Genomic DNA, 11,336 nt, shown 5'->3' with positions numbered 1-11,336 from the left:
GAAATGAGTAGGAAACGGCCCGTTTCACCACATAGTTTGTCGGAACGAGGCCATATTTGGCACGTGCGTGGGCCCTAGGATGGGAAGCAAGGCCCCGGTCGCGGATTTCCAATCCGAACCACGGGCGACGGTTTTCCATTTTCGGGTGCCGGAAGGGCTTTTTTGTGAAGCAGCTACATGGTGCGCATTTCGGTATCGCGCGGGACCTCCGCGCAGCGGACAGGATACCTCCTACGCACCACCTATCACATGCCATATGCGCGCGGAAGCCATCCTGGGAATCCCACCCGCTTCTGCGGTGCCCCGCCGAATCCATTTGAAGCCCGGCGGATTTGAGCGGGCGACACTTTCCTTCGCTCAATAAATGGAGGGAAAAATGGTTTTAGGTCTAGGACGCGTCATTTTATGTGCTAAATGTTTTCCGTTTCGCGCGTTGGCGGACGGGTGCAACCGCGCGCCGTGCGGCCATACCGCATGTCCCGGCGGCCCCGTTTTGCGCGGTTGGCGAAGCAAACGGACCCAAAATCGAGCGGAGCCGCGTGGCGTCATTTTATGTGTCCTAGTAACCACCGCAAAAGACGGAACTGGGATACGGCAATTATCTTGGAGAACCCTTCACGAACGGGGGCTATCTCGTCCAGGAGTTCTATGGCTTTTAGGGGAAATGAGTAGGAAACGGCCCGTTTCACCACATAGTTTGTCGGAACGAGGCCATATTTGGCACGTGCGTGGGCCCTAGGATGGGAAGCAAGGCCCCGGTCGCGGATTTCCAATCCGAACCACGGGCGACGGTTTTTCCATTTTCGGGGTGCGGAAGGGCTTTTTTTGTGAAGCGGCTACATGGTGCGCATTTCGGTATCGCGCGGGACCTCCGCGCAGCGTAGGATACCTCCCTACGCACCACCTATCACATGCCATATGCGCGCGGAAGCCATCTGGGAATCCCACCCGCTTCTGCGGTGCCCGCCGAATCCATTTGAAGCGGACCGGATTTGAGCGGGGCGACACTTTCCTTCGCTCAATAAATGGAGGAAAAATGGTTTTAGGTCTAGGACGCGTCATTTTATGTGCTAAATGTTTTCCGTTTCGCGCGTTGGCGGACGGGTGCAACCGCGCGCCGGTGCGGCCATACCGCATGTCCCGGCGGCCGTTTTGCGCGATTGGCGAAGCAAACGAAGTCATATGGGCTGATAGTTGTTATCACATGTACCTATGACGTAACCAAGATCAAATAGAGGCATATGCCCACCAGGGGAGCCGGTGGGATGTAGTCAAAGGGGTAGATCGCGCGGTCAACGAGAATTAGGTTTTCGTCGAAATCGAGCATTGAAAGGTCGGAATGGCCCCAAAATGTGTGTGTCTCCCTATAATAATACTCCCTCCGTTTCAATATATAATGCCTATAGATTTTACGCACGGTAATTAGCGCACGTCATTTTTTAACACAAAACCACCTTATTTTTCGGTTAAAAGGAAAAAAATGAAAATAAAAAAAATGCCTATAGATTTTCGGTTTCCGAGATTCTATATTTTACTTGATTGTAGTCCTGAGAGAGAAAAAAATCGGAGAAGATTAAAAAAAAAAAAAAAAAAAAAAAAACACAATGTGCGACGACTGGGCCGTCGGCACAGCCTAAGGCTGCCCTATGTGACCGAGCCGGACCGAGTCCGGCTCGAGCCTGCTGCGCCACTCCCCGCCCCACCAGCCACCGCCCGCGCCACTCCCTGCGGCCGCCGCCCACCGCCCGCGCCACCACCAGCCTCGCGCGCCGGCCACCGCCTTCGCGCCGCCGCGCGCCCACCGCCGCGCCGCCGCCAGCCACTGCGCCGCCGCCAGCCGCACGCCCTCTCCCCACGCGCCGCGCCCGCCAGCCCCGTCCCCGGCGCCCCCGTCCCCGGCGCCCCCGTCCCCGGCGCCCCCTCCCCGGCAGCCCTCCTCCACGGCCGCCTCCCCGTCCCCGTCCCCGGCGCCTCCGTCCCCGGCGCCCCCGTCCCCGAGCGCCCCGTCCCCGGCAGCCCCCCTCCCCGGCAGCCCCCTCCCCGGCGCCCCCCTCCCGGCAGCCCTCCTCCGGCCGCCGCCAGCCACCTGCGCCGCTGCCACCCTCCTCCCGAGCCCGTCCCCGCTGCCGCCCTCCTCACGGTAAGCATTCCCCCCCCCATTTTTTCCTTTTTTTATTTCTATTTGTTGTAGATGATTTAGTTGTAAATAGAGCAAATAGAAATAATTTTGTTGTAAATAGAGCAAATAGAAATAGAGCAAATAATTTTGTTGTAAATAGAGCAAATAGAAATAGAGCAAATGGAAACTAATTTTGTTGTTGTTTTAACTAGGCCCCGCCATGATTGCCCCGTCGTGACCGCTCCGTCGTGACTGCCCCGTCGTGACCACGACCGCTCCGTCGTGACCGCCGTGTCGTCGTGACCGCCGTGTCGTCGTGACCGCCGTGTCGTCGGCGATTCTCTCCCACCGCCGAGGGTGAGCTAAAACTTCGCCTCCCCTCTCCGCATTTTTTACATCACTAGATTCATTTTTCAAGTAAAGTTGCGTAACCTAGGAGTCACTTCCCGTCCGCGAGCGTTACGCGGATAAATATGCATTAGTGGTCGGCATATTTTCAACCGTAACGCTTGCGGCATTTACGGGACAGTCGGCGGATGCGTAGTTGTCTACGTTTTCCATGTTCTACTCCCGTCCGAGTCAGGATGGCGCCGGCGCCACCCCGATGGTCTCCGGCTGCACATCCTCTCGGTTTTTGCCGAGACGTGTATCGGAGAGCAGCGGGGAGGTGCTGCAGAAATTGACTTGGACCGAGGGTAGAGCATGGAGAACGTAGCCAACTACGGATCCGGCGGCTGCTAGGAGCCCACCTAGTAGAGATGTAGGTTGATGCATGCGTTTCGCCCCGGTAAAATAAAAAAATATGATGCATTTAATTTCATGGTACTATTTGTTGTTTGTCTCCCAATCAAGCAGAGGATGGCTGATAATGGGTGGATGTACAGTGGCCGTGCTAGTTCGACTGAAATGACAGAAGAGTGGGTATGGAAGACCAATTTATTAGTGAAGGAGTTAGCGCGTGGTTCAAAGTCAGGCGTTCGTCCAAGTTGCCCTTGCGCTCGTTGCAAGAGGCGTCATCGTCACGGAAAGGATGATATGACTAAACATCTTTGGTTGAATGGGTATATGCACGATTACGTCACGTGTGTCGACTTTGCTCGGTCTGAACGTGACGAGAGGTGAGGTGATGAGGCGGCGAATCGATGGCAATGAGGACGATGGGATTAGATACTTGCTAGATGATCTCCACGATGCCTACATGCCGAATCGCCGAACGGGAGGAACCGCCGGAACCTGAGGGACCGCCGGAACCGGAGGAACCGCCGAACCGGAGGAACCCGAGCCTACCGCAAAGGCCTTCTATGATATGATGGCTGCGGCTAAGAGGCCTCTATACGAGGGTGCAAAAATTTCTCAGCTCGATGCCATCGCGCAAGTACTAGCCGACAAGGCCCGGTTCGACAAAGACACCGTGCATGCTTTGAAAAAAATTTGGTAGCTGTTGGTAACATGTTGCCCGAAAGGCCATTATCTGCCTAAAACCATGTATGCAGCAAAGAAAATGTTGAAAGCGCTCAGCATGGATTATGTGAAGTATGATTGTTGTCCCAAAAAGCTGTCTTTTGTTTTGGAAAGAGTTTGCGGATGACAAATATTGTAGCAAGTGTGGGTCCTCTAGGTATCATGAGATAACTTGAGCTAATGGTGAGAAGGTGCGGACAAAAGTCGCCGTGAAGATTCTTCGTTATCTCCCGTTCATAAAAAGAATCCAACGGCTTTACATGTCCGAGGAGTCGGCCAAACAGATGACGTGGCATAAGAACGGGTTGAGATTCAAGGACGCGGAGGGACGACTAAACATGGGGCACCCATCGATGGTAAAGCATGGCAGAACTTCGATGCAAAACACCACGATAAGGCAAATGATGCTCGGAATGTCAGAATTGCGATAGCAACCGATGGATTCAATCCATATGGTATGTCGGCATCCGCGTACAGGCTGTTGGCCCGTGTTTGTTATTCCGCTCAATCTCCCTCCCGGAGTCCTTATGCAAAGGAAGACCATATTCCTATCGATGATCATTCCAGGGCACGATTACCCGGGAAGAATTTGAGTGTATTCATGCAACCGCTTGTGGATGATTTGCACCACTCTTGGCACCATGGGACCTTGACATACGGCCAGAGCAACGAAGACAAACTTTGTCATGAAAGTTTGGTTCCAATATTCCATGCACGACCTACACAGGTACGCTCTATTTTGCGGGCATTGTACAGCTGGTAGGTTTCCATGCCCGGTGTGCGAGCACCGATTGGAGTTCATTTGGCTGAATGCGGGTCGCAAATATGTCGCATTTGACAAACATCGAAAGTACCTCAAAAGAGGGCATCGGTTCGAGAGGAGACAAAAAGAACTTCACAAAGGGCAAAGTTGTGCGTGAAGAAGAAACGATACCAAAGTTCAATGGTGAAGCTGTTGATGGTGAGCTACGTGCTCTCCCGGCGTAGTAAAGAACCCGGCAAAACATTTGTGGGATATGGTGAGACACACAAGCTGGACTCACGTGCCGGGCTTAACGCAGCTCGAGTATTACAAGGATCTCGAACTTCCCCATAACATCGATATGATGCACACCGAAAAGAATGTGGGGAGTCCGTTTTTAACACCGTCTGAACATTCACGACAAGACAAAGGATAATGTCAAGGCTAGAGTCGATGTTGAGAATCGTGTGACGAGCAAAGACTACACATGCATCCTACTGAGGGCGTTAGAAAAAATTGGGTCAAGCCGCATGCCAACTACGTGCTTGATAGTCTCCGAAGAAGGAGGCAATGATGTGGCTGAAATACGCCGTTATGTTCCCAGAGATGGCTATTGTTCGAATATGAGTAAGGGAGTCAATCTTACAACGGGAAAAGTAAACGGGCTCAAGAGTCACGACTATCATATATGGATTGAAGCGGCGATGCCGGTGATGGTTCGAGGGTATCTCCCCGAGCATGTACAGCGAGTGCTTGCGGAGTTGAGCCATTTCTTCCGCACGATGCATTGCTAAGCGAGATATGTGAGTCGGTGATTGCGAAGTTGCATGATCAAGTGCCGGAGTTGTTATGCAAGTTAGAGATGATCTTTCCACCAGGTTTCTTTACTCCGATGTTACATCTCATTGTGCATCTTGCGAACGAGGCACTCTTGGGTGGACCGGTGCGATATCGTTGGCAGTTTTGCATTGAGAGAGAGTTCAAGTATATTCGAAACAAATGTGGCAACAAAAATAAGATTGAAGCATGCATAGCTGAGGCAACTATCCTCCGGGAGATGGCAGACGCCACGACAACGTACTATGCGGATGATGTTCCCACTATGCATAACCCGATATCTCGGTACAATATCGACGAGCCCAAGCATGACCCCAAGCTCCTCCTCTTCAAATGTCACGGTGGCAAGGCTGGTGCCTCTAAAAAGGGCATCTTGACAAAGGAAGAGAAAGATTGCATAATGTTTTATGTGGTTACGAACATGCAAGAAGTGCTCAAATTCATAAGGTAAAATGGTGAACAAATTACTTTGCTATTAGTAACTCGATTTTGGTCTAATACGTTTTTTCTTCCTTTTAGCCAATACAAGGATGAATATTGGACGAGATCGACGGATCCCTACGATGCGGAGATGGAGATTCTTTTGAAAGAGAGTCGTCCGGAAAGAAAAAATTCCTGGATTGGTTCTACGAAAAAGTAATTTCTAACAAGTCCCTTTTATCCAATACTTTTGCAATCCGTGACTTGTCCCTCTTATTACACGTAACTAATGCAAAGAAACAATTTGAACTGAATTTGTAGGGAGGTGATCCCAACGTTGAGATGACGGATGAGCTGAGATGTGTTTCCCAGGGTTGCAACCGTAGAATCTCAATGTATGAGAAGTACGATGTGAATGGGTATCGCTTCCATACGAGTATCACCGAGAAGAATCGGCCTAACCCAAAAACTATAAATACGGGGTCTTCACCAAAGGATCCGATGACATAGAATACTACGGAAGGTTAGAGAATGTATACGAGCTGACATTCAATAGGACAAACATACAACTCAATCTCGTTGTGTTCAAATGCCACTGGTTCGACCCACAAGTTGGACGTAGAATCACTCCTTCGATTGGGTTAGTGGAAGTTAGGCCTTCAACCTGCTATAGCGGAGCCGATGTCTTTGTTGTGGCTCACCAAGCCAAGCAAGTTTATTATTTGCCCTACCCATGTCAAAAGGAGTACCTCAAAGGCTGGGAAGTCGTGTTCAAGGTATCACCACATGGTAAGCTACCCATGCCCTCCGACGAGGATTACAACAACATTGACCCTGTAACATACGAGGGAATTTTTTATCAAGAGCAAGAGAACTTTGGGGATTTCGAAATAGAAATTGGTCTTGAGGACCTCGAGAACGAGGCACATCTTCATGGTGAAAGCAGTGGTGGACCTAAAGGACATACAAATGCTCACCAAGTTACATGAGGGCAATGGGTTCAATGATGAGACTCCACCGGACATTCCCACCCAACCTCATTACTCACATGATGCGATAGTGATAGTGAAAATGAGAACCCAATGCCTCGTTATGAGAACCCAATGCCTCATTATGATAGTGATGATTCGAGGTGAGGGTCCTTTATGCCTTTATGCTTAGTATCTATTTTTCCATATGCTTCTTATACTTAGTATTTATTTTTCAATATGCTTCTTATGCTTAGTATCTATTTTTCAATATGCTTCTTATGCTTAGTATCTATTTTTCAATATGCTTCTTATGCTTAGTATCTATTTTTCAATATGCTTCTTATGCTTAGTATCTATTTTTTGCTTAGTGTCTACATTTTACTAAGGCATGAATGCTTACTTGTTTACTCTTTGTCAATGCGGGTGATTGATCAATATGAGCGGAAGCAAGCAATCCATGAACTCCATTTTGAAGAGTATGAGCCAACGAAGTTCACCGGGACCACTAGAAGTGGAAGACCAACGCGTGCCGGCTCGCGTTACGCGGACGATGACACGGGTGGAGTTGGAGGTGGAGGTGTAGGTGGAGGTGGAGGACGTGGTGGAGGTGGAGGACGAGGTGGAGGTGGAGGACGAGCTGGAGGACGAGGCGGAGGCGGAGGTGGAGGACGAGGACGAGGTGGAGGTGGAGGACGAGGACGAGGTGGAGGTGGACCTTTCCTTGGTGACATACCCTGCAGCACGGCGACGTGGCTTCCCGGTCCGCTCACACACGGTCCAGCGAGGGGGAGATGGAGGTGGAGATGGAGGTGGAGATGGAGGTGGAGGGCGGGGACGAGGAGGCGGAGAGGGAGATGGCGCCGAAGAAGTTGCGCATTCGTGGTGAAGCGCAAGTCCACGATGAGAGGAGGGAGCCTACTAGCCGGGATGCGAAAGCCCTCATCATCCCGAACGAAAAAGAGTAAGTTTAATTTTGAACATTTAGATTCATTTTGCTATGTACTAATGTTTTCATTATTGTGCATAACTGATTGGCATACTAATGTTTTGATTATTGTGCAGCAATTGGACATATGACAAGGGGGTTCGCCGGCCGTCGAGCATGATTGGAGCTCTTATTAGGCGATGCGGCCGGGCTTTTACACTCCGGTCCCCGGCGGCGAGAAGAAGCTAGCCGAGACTTGGGCGGACTATGAGGCAGCTCCTTGCCCGGGCTTTGGGACAGCTTACGACGCCGTGTACACCAAGTTTTGGGTAAAGCATGCTTCTCGAGTTTACTTCATAGTTGATGACCACACTATGCTAACTCATGTCTCTCTCACAATTATTCTTATGCATGATTGCGGACCCATTATAAGGTGCCTGATGATATGGTTGAGCTAGGGAAGGCGGTGCGACTAGGGCTTGTCGAGGAGGTTGACAAGGCAACGGTGGTACAATCGAAGCATACACCGCATCGGGCACTTCAAGGCTGAGCGGGGCACGAGGGTCAAGAAAGGCGACAATATCGGGGACGATCCTCGAGATGACAAAGGAAGATTACTTCAAGGTAAGTAAATATTCAATGAGACACAATGTTCCTGCATAGTTGGGATTGCATTATGTGTTCTTCAAATGAGTTTTGGTTTTTCGAGTTATGCCCCTATGGTGCGAGAATAAGGAAGACGCATTTGATGCCTTGGTAGAGAGGTCGGTTGGCGAAGACGCCGACTTCAACGCCAAGAGCGCGCGCAACAAGGCAAACCGGGGCCTTTGGAGGAACACACGGTGCGGGAAGCCGCGACAACGAGCGCTACGGGAAGCACAAGGTACATATATACATGGAACAACTTGCATTTATTTCCCCTCATATTACTACTTGATACACATAACATTTATCTTCTTTGTGCGGGAGGCGGAACTCGGGAGCCTCTCACCGAGGTGGGAGGGTGGCAGAAGATGAAGGCTGAAGCAGCCCGATACGAGCCGGCCTCAGCCCTCGCTGCCCGAGTACTACGGCTTTGCCGAAGAGGAGTTGGACAAGTACTTGCTCGGTGTTCAAGGGTCTTCATCCGGAGGTGGATGATCCTATTGAGCAGGAGACCGACTTGACGGCGATTATGGTGGCGGGGAGCGGCTCGGAGCATGGCCGCACGAAGCTTCTTAGTGGGGTGATCAAGCCGCGAGAGGACCCTCACGCGAGATCGGGTCTACCCTCACCGCCGGCGACCCACCGGTCGCGCCTCCTCGACACCGTCTTACGTATGTAAGTTTTCTCATTTCCATCTTCTTTCCAACATTCATCCCTGAATGGCTAAAGTGACATGACTCCTTTTCTTGGAAATTGTAGGCTCACTTTGATGCCGCCTACGCGGCCGCTTATGAGAACTATTTGACGGTTGTAGCAGAGTGGGACCTCAAGAGAGCGGCTTGGGAAGAGTACCAGGAGGCGACGAGTCGTGTAAGTTCCAATCTTTTATGGTTCGAAGACATGACAAGTCCCACCTCCCTTTTTTTTATATCTGCGGCGCTTGACATCTAAACTATCTTGCAGGCGGTCAGGACGTTCTTCCAGACTGGAGAGAGGATCGCACTTCCGGAAGAGGAGCCACCTAGGCCGGGGCCGACTCCAGTGTGCCCATCGAGGGAAGCTTTCGCGGCCACATACTACGCACGGACTCCGGTAAGTCCTGTGCCTAACCGATTCTCACCGCTTTCCTTTCCCATGTGTAAGATGCTAACTCTTGTCAAACATGTAGGGCACGGGAAGTTCGCGGAACCGACCCTCTCCTGGTTCGTCGCGCGAGGGCACACCGATGCACCCCGGCCGCCATTCTCCCGGTGCTTCGGGGTTTTCACCTGCTGGCGATGGTTCGAGCCATGGTTCTACTTCGGTCTACCTCGACAAAGGCCGGACGCCTGAATTTACGAGTCGGACCCCCCGATCTTAGTTTCCCTTAGCTAGGTGTCTAGCGGGTGTGCGTCGATCGTGTGTGCCATGTGTCGACGATGTATGATGATTATGTGTGCTACATGACACATATTTGTATCACGATGATGTTGTTGCTACATTTGATGATGATTATGTCTTTGTGCAACATTTGTGATGCATTTGAATGTATATTCTTGCTATATATCTTTGTGCGTCTTTGTCTTTGGGCCGGGAAATGCAGCGGAAACCAAATGGTATGGCTTTGTGCCGACGGCATAGCCGTCGGCACACCCCCCTGGCCGTGAAAATTGGCGGGGGCTGTCCCGACGGCTATGCCGTCGGCACAGAAGGGCGCGCCATGGGCGCGGAGCGGCGAGCGCGTCTCTGGGCCGAAGGACTGGGCCGGCAACGGCCGTCGGCACGAGAGCGAGGCGTGGACGCGTGGCGGCATCTGGGCCTCCGATGGCGGCATCTGGGCCGACGGCTTGGCCGTCGGCACAGCTGCGAGGCGATGGACGCGTGGCGTGCTCTGGTCCTCCGATGGCTGTGTCTAGGCCGACGGCTTGGCCGTCGGCACAGCTACGAGGCGTGGACGCGTGGCGAGCTCTGGTCCTCCGATGGCTGTGTCTAGGCCGACGGCTTGGCCGTCGGCACGGTGCCTCCCTTGACCTAACGGCCGTTAGACGCTCCGCGGGCCCCACGTTGACTGTGCCGACGGCTACTGTGCCGACGGCGTCGTTTGACCGTCGGGCTGGAGTCTGTGCCGACGGCAAAGGCTGGGCCGACGGCGAGCCAGTCTGTGCCGAGGCGATACTGTGCCGACGGCGATGTGCCGACGGCGGCCGTCGGCACAGACGTAGGCCGACGGCAGGTGATGCTGTGCCGACGGCCGCCGGCCGTCGGCCCCTCCGCTGGTTCCCGTAGTGGATAAGCTTCACCCATCTTCCTCACGCCCGTTGAAATTAGTAGATGGACGGATCCGTAGCTTGCAAATCTTAATTACTATCCGTGTTAACATTGGCGTCTCTCTTTGCAAGTGCAACAACGTGCGGATGTGGCGGCAGCTGCCTCCTCGCCGTCGTTGCCATGCACGGTGCGAGATGGCGGTGTACCAAAGATATGTTCATATGTCTGCGATTATTTATGTAAATTAATTACCGATTAGTGTTGATTAACAATAGCTAAAAAGTGACTCTACCCTTGTAGCGAATTATGAAGTAGTCCTCGGCGCAAGCGGGCCTACTCTGGCCCAAACAATATTAACCATTGGATCCGGTTAATACTACATCCTAAAATCTGTAGTAGAATGTACCGTAAAATCTCCCTTTACTCTAAGAGATGAGAGTTTGCCAATAAAGATCAATAACTTAGCTCATGTTATAAGTTTGCGGCTAAGTTCTGGAAGTGAGTCCCAGTCAGGTGTATGTTTGGAGTACATTGCAAGATCCCCCCCCCCCCCACCCCCACCCCCACCCCCGACCGTGATCCGGGACAAGTGAGATATTTGAGATCCAATGTGAGTATAGATTCTGGAATCTGCTCTACGTCGCCATTTCTTACTTGACATCCAGGACAACTGAGATTTGAGATCCAATGTGAGTATAGATTCTGGAATCTGCTCTATGTCACAATTTCTTACTTGACATCCTAGAATTCGTATAATCAAATCATCAAAATTGATCTACATAATATATTGTTTGACCGTTGAAAAAGTTAGGAAAATCTATTGCCATATACTACCTCCATCCCAAGGCTTAAGGCCTATTTTTTTTCAAGAAAGTCAAACAATTGTTTAATACTATGTTTTCATAATTTCAATGTACTCATAGATCCATTGCCTAGTTATGCCATGGGGGCATGCTACCGCTCCTTCGG

The 11,336-nt window shown here is 51.4% G+C and overlaps 1 long non-coding RNA gene across 1 annotated transcript; it reads left to right on the top strand.

The window, feature by feature from the left end:
* Positions 1 to 8,900: 8,900 nt before the first annotated feature.
* Positions 8,901 to 9,401, top strand: LOC139831350 (uncharacterized). Its single transcript, XR_011746051.1, has 3 exons — positions 8,901 to 8,990; positions 9,084 to 9,212; positions 9,289 to 9,401. It is a non-coding gene; the product is annotated as an uncharacterized lncRNA (long non-coding RNA).
* The last annotated feature ends 1,935 nt before the right edge of the window (positions 9,402 to 11,336 follow it).

The sequence above is a fragment of the Lolium perenne genome, chromosome 5 (assembly GCF_019359855.2).
Source record: "Lolium perenne isolate Kyuss_39 chromosome 5, Kyuss_2.0, whole genome shotgun sequence".
Classification (NCBI taxonomy): domain Eukaryota; kingdom Viridiplantae; phylum Streptophyta; class Magnoliopsida; order Poales; family Poaceae; genus Lolium; species Lolium perenne.
This window is presented reverse-complemented; position numbering and strand designations above follow the sequence as displayed.